Source organism: Lycium ferocissimum, chromosome 8, assembly GCF_029784015.1.
Source record: "Lycium ferocissimum isolate CSIRO_LF1 chromosome 8, AGI_CSIRO_Lferr_CH_V1, whole genome shotgun sequence".
Lineage (NCBI taxonomy): Eukaryota > Viridiplantae > Streptophyta > Magnoliopsida > Solanales > Solanaceae > Lycium > Lycium ferocissimum.
The window spans coordinates 64,520,179-64,525,574 of NC_081349.1; the positions used below are offsets into that span (position 1 = coordinate 64,520,179).

At 40.0% G+C, this 5,396-nt stretch overlaps 1 long non-coding RNA gene across 1 annotated transcript; it reads left to right on the forward strand.

Annotated features, from left to right (window-relative positions):
• The first annotated feature begins 1,690 nt into the window (after nt 1-1,690).
• On the forward strand, nt 1,691-5,180 carry LOC132068826 (uncharacterized). Its single transcript, XR_009417533.1, has 2 exons — nt 1,691-3,656; nt 4,525-5,180. It is a non-coding gene; the product is annotated as an uncharacterized LOC132068826 (long non-coding RNA).
• The last annotated feature ends 216 nt before the right edge of the window (nt 5,181-5,396 follow it).

A 5,396-nucleotide genomic window follows, 5' to 3' on the forward strand; every position in this document is an offset into this window, starting at 1 on the left:
CGCCCACCCCGACTACCCGTCGAGACCCCCAAAGACTTCTCTAGCTACTACCCCAACGCAACTAGCCGTTCTATCCCACATACCGGTCGCATCCCCACTACTATCCCACGCCCCCACAACCCGCAATTTCTCTCCCATCTCCGGGCACTAGTCATGGTCAAACTCCCCATCCGATCCTAGGCCGAACACCCACGACCCTCTTCTTTCGTCATCTCGATCCCTAACCATCACCAAGAGCTTATGCTCCAAGTTGTCAGGAGCGCGTCGGGACGACCTTGGCGCTCTTGCACGTACCTTTGTCATCCCGCCAAGAGTGTAAAGTCTATCCGAGTCTTAGCCACCGAACTACGAAGGTTACCAAGTGCTCCTTCTTTGAAAACTCGAATTGGCTATCACCAACCCAAAAGTTCTCGCGAAATCCAAAAGCGCGACTCCTCCTCCATTCCCGTCCCGAAGCCAAAACCCTCCACGCACATCATCATAACCCCCCGAAATGTATGACGTGCCCATCGAAATCACCTCCCACGAATAGCTTCTCGCAGTGGTATGCCTCCCACTACCTCGTCCAAATTCTCCCAAAATCGCCTCTTCTCCTCCCTCGCCTAAGCCCCGCCTGCGCGCATACGCACTAATGATGTTCAAAGTAAGCCCTTCAACGACCACCTTAATCGACATCATCCTATCAGTGACCCTCCTAACCTCTACCACCTGATCCCTCAAATCACTATCTACTAAAATGCCTACCCCATTCCTATAGTTCGACCTACTAGAGAACCAAAGCTTATACCCGTCTACCTCCTTAGCTTTAAGGCCTACCCATTCGGGTCTCTCGAACACAAGCTATATTAATCTTCCTCTTCTTAAGAATCTTAACTAGCATACGGATTTCCCCCCGTTAACGTCCCAATGTTCCAAGAGCCTACTCTCGGCCTAGACGCTCCTCTAACCCACTTACCACTCCCAACCCTCCCCGACGAGAACACACCCTAGTCTACCATCAATAACCAAAGCCACAAAAGCTAGTATGAACTAATAAATTATTAAAAGTGGCTACGACCGCAAAATATAACTACGGTGTATGGACAAAGAATGGATACGAGCGGTACTGAGGTACCAACTCCGCTTGAACAAAACCTGTTCGCCGTCGAAAAACACTGTTCACCGCCGGAGTTACCGTTCGCCGCCGTGGTACCGTTCACCGCCGCAGTAATGTTCACAAAGACCTGAAAGGGGAGAAGAGAAGAGAGGAGGGGGAAAAGGAAAAAGAAAAAGAAAATGGAGGGAGAAGGAGGAGAGCGAACTGGCCTGAAAAATGACGCCGGAAAAACTCGCCGGCGTCAGATCAGCGGCGCCAATGCGTATAAAAAGGGGAAAAAGAAGAGGGTATAGAAGAAGAGAAGAAGAAGAGAGAAGAGAGAAGAAAAGTAGATCTGGCCGCAAAAGTGACCGGCGTTACCTGGTGTTGTAGTGGCCGGAAAAGTGGCCGGCGTTACCTGATCGTCGCCGACGTTAACTGCCGGAACAGTGGTCGGAACAGTGATCGGATCGTACAGTGACCGTTGTGTGAGAGAGTGACCGTTATTTGCTTTATTTTACCGTATTGCCTACATCTTATTTTACGTAAATCAAGTAAGATTATGGTTTTTAATAGAGGCTAAATAATAGAGGGGAAGAAAAATGCTATCCTAAATCAAATCATTGCAGTGGATGATGTACAACAACAAAGCTGTTTGAATGAAGAAGAGATCACCAGAAAATAAAACATGTTCATGGATTTCGAAGAATATGCTAAAAAGGAAGAAATCGGTTGAAGGTAAAGATCCAGGCTATTGTGGGAAAACAAGAAGACATGAGTACTAAGTTCTTCCGAAGAATAGTCAATGCACATAAGAGAAACAATAACATTGACAAGTTGATGGTGGAAGGAGAGATAATTGAAGAGCATGGTAAAATTAAAAGAGAGATCATTGCCTTTTATCAGAGATAATATTCTATAACTGAGGAATGGAGACCTTCATGTAGCATGATGATTGAGCAGAAGATGTTAACCATTTATTTCTCCATTGCAACTTCTCCTGACAGATTTGGCATCTCTTTTTTAATGTTCTGGAATCCAATGGTGTATGCCTAAAGATGGAGTAATTTTTATTACAGATAAATTATAACAGATGGAGTAATTTTTTATTAAGAGATAAAATTATAAACTTGAGAAAACAAACAGTCTTAATCGTTGTATAAATACAACATCTTAGTTTTTAGATGTGTTCTTAGATTCAGACATCTTAATCTTTAAAAACTAGCCCCTGTGCGTACATCGCTACGGAAACCAATCCATTAAATCTTAAACTTGCTTTATCAAAATTCATCATTGAATTGTGCTGTATCCTCGGTTGGTTAATGTCCTGCAGATCTTTGCCTTCTGCTTTATACAATGTCATGCAGCTGAGTGATAGACTTATAACTTATCTATTTGGCTCCACCTCCCTGAAAGTGATGTCAACTTCTAGATTTATCGCATAAACAGGATACTGAAAGATGAGAGAGTATTGAAGTAATTAATATCAATTCATGAACACACCAATCGTAGTGATTGCTCTGTGAATTAGAGACATCCTGGTTGAATGATATAACTATTTTAATCACCCCAAAGCACAGAGGACATATGGTTCTCCCTTGAAACCCCAAGATGCTGAGAAGTGAGATGACTTTCCTTTATCAATTAACATACAAAGCTTTGCATTTTGACATCGAGTTATAGAGCTCAGTACTTAAAAGAGGAACAAGCCTAAATTTTTTTTTTGGAGATTTGGCATATAGACTAGTTAAACCGAAGAAGTTGTGGGTATTGAAACCTAAGAATTTGTAAGGGCATGTCAAACTCCAAGCTGATGAAAGCTCTACATGTTAAGGAGGGTATGGAAGATTAGAGAAAATCTGAACATTGGGTGCAAGCCTATGCCGTGGAAAAAGTCCAAAGATATGGATCCTGAGCACGGCAGCCAAAATAATGGAAGCAGGAGTAGCTACTGTATTCAAAAGTTTAAATTTCAGCAAAACGTCTGAAGTAATTAATGGTTAATGTTATTTAACATTTCAAGAACAAAACTAATCAACTGATATGGATTACACTAAGAGTTCCTCACACAACTCTGGAAGCTCGCGAGGAAAATAATTGAAAGCCCATGAAAATCAGGAGAAGGCGTAGTAGGCCTTAAGATAAATGTGCAGCACTGGGATGCCTGCTTGATGAGTTTTGAGGCACAACATTCAGAAAGAAACATTTCGCAAGGGCAGAGTCAAACAAGGTGAGACTGAACTTTGATGGCTGGAAGGGATCTGTCTTTAATTGCAGGGTGAACTACGGGAGAAAGGGTGGATTCATTGTCTATGAGGTTGGCTTCATATTTGAATTGTGTGCCAAGCCGCGATTCATTTGGAAATTTCAGCAGCATGATAGTAGGACTTAGGCTCCGAAGACTTTTGCATTGTGGTAGATGGCCAAATTCAGGCGAATGTGAGACCTTGCCCCGTGACTACGAATTTTTAAAGCAATCCTGGACTCTACAAGATGGGCTACTGGGACTTATCTTGTAAAAGCATCCTAGAAAGATGGGTTGACAGAGAGTGAAATGTCTTTTTTTGGCACTTCGATATCAGTGGCGTACGCAGGATTTTCCATAAGCAGTGTCACCATGTAAAAGAGTGAACAACTAAATAAATCACTATAATGATGTTTATAAAGACAACTTAAATCATATTAATAAAACTCATTGCAAGTACATTATCACAATTCTCCTCGACGAGATTTCATCCTTTGCAATGTGTACTCGTGTTCATAATAGGCTCATTAGAAACATTACTAAATACTTATTTTTCTATATAAGGCACCAAACAACCATTCAAAAGCTCATGAACAATAAAAATAAAACTTCAAGCACTTAATAAAAATTTATAGTGAAGAAAGTACTAACCTGATGCGAAATCGAGATGCCAATGAACAGAAACAAGAAGAAACTTACAAATATCTTTGAAATTTGGGCAGCCGAGCAATGTTATTTATTAGTTATATTCTAATAGAAAAAAGAACTTAGGGTTTTAAGTTTTAAATAGTAACATTTATTTTCTTTAGGGTTTTAAATGGAACTGCTAGTTTATTTAGGAGTTTAAATGAAAGTGCCAGCTTTTTTAGGATATTAAAACTGGCAGGTTAAGGCTATGAGTACAAAAGTTCTTTTTTACCGAATAATAACCACTAGGTTCAGTTCTTTTAGAATTTTAATAAATGAAAATATTAAAAAACATTGAGGCTTCGCGATTTCGAACCCGCGACCTCTCGCGCAAGAGTGCATCGCCTAACCGCTTGGCCACCGAGCAACTTTTTACAAGCAGTGTCCTTTTAATAGTTTTACCTTCTATTTTCATTTTATTTATTATTTATATATGTATATATAGTAAAAAAATTCGACGAAGCAGTGTCACGTGACACCCCTCGGGACAAGGTAAATCCTCCCCTATTCGATATAGATTGAACTTACATTTCATATTTGCAGGAGATTTCTCAATTTTTTTAAAATCAATTACAGGTCATCTTTTACATCAGAAAGGTAAAGGACTTAGTGCTCTGATAACCATGCTAATGTGTTGTATTATGGTTGCAGGCACAATCTCCGAACTACACAAGTACTTTGAGACAAATATTCCCAAATATTGAGCAGATTGATTCTGAAGTCTACGCGTAGGTGCTTGGATGTGGATCTTATGCATAGTTGACGCAAGAACCCCGCGAATAATCCGCTTTTGTCAGTTTTATATTATCTGTAAGGTCCAGCTGATGAGATGCTGTAAAACCTGTTATGGCATTATTTCCAGCTTCTCCATCATTTCAGGATGCCGAAGTCCTGAAAAGATGAAAATACAGGTAGCTGCTACGTCATTACTGATGATGCAATGACATTTGCTTGTTGGTTTTTCCGTCTCTGAAGATATTTATTTTGTTTGTCCTCGGACCACAAAGGAGTTCCAATATTGTACTTATCTTTCTCCTCCAAATTGGAAATGTCGCTTTTTGGTGTGCTTTGTTGTGAACTGAAAGCACCATACACTCGTATATCAACAGGGAAGCTATAAGGGAAAAATGTGAAAATTGGAATTTTACTGTCAAATCAAAATTTTGAAAATTTTGATATCCAAGTGCATTTTTTCTTTTTAAAAGTATTTGAGAGATTCTATGTATGCATTGTTAATTAGGATTGGGAGATAAGTTCTTATTAATCCAGGATTTATGTATAACTAAGAAACAAAGGGATGTCAAAGTTGGTGAATAAAGATTTGGATTCCTGCCTCTCAGACAACATTATTCTCCAGAAAGAAACATTGTCGAAAATCCAACATTCTAT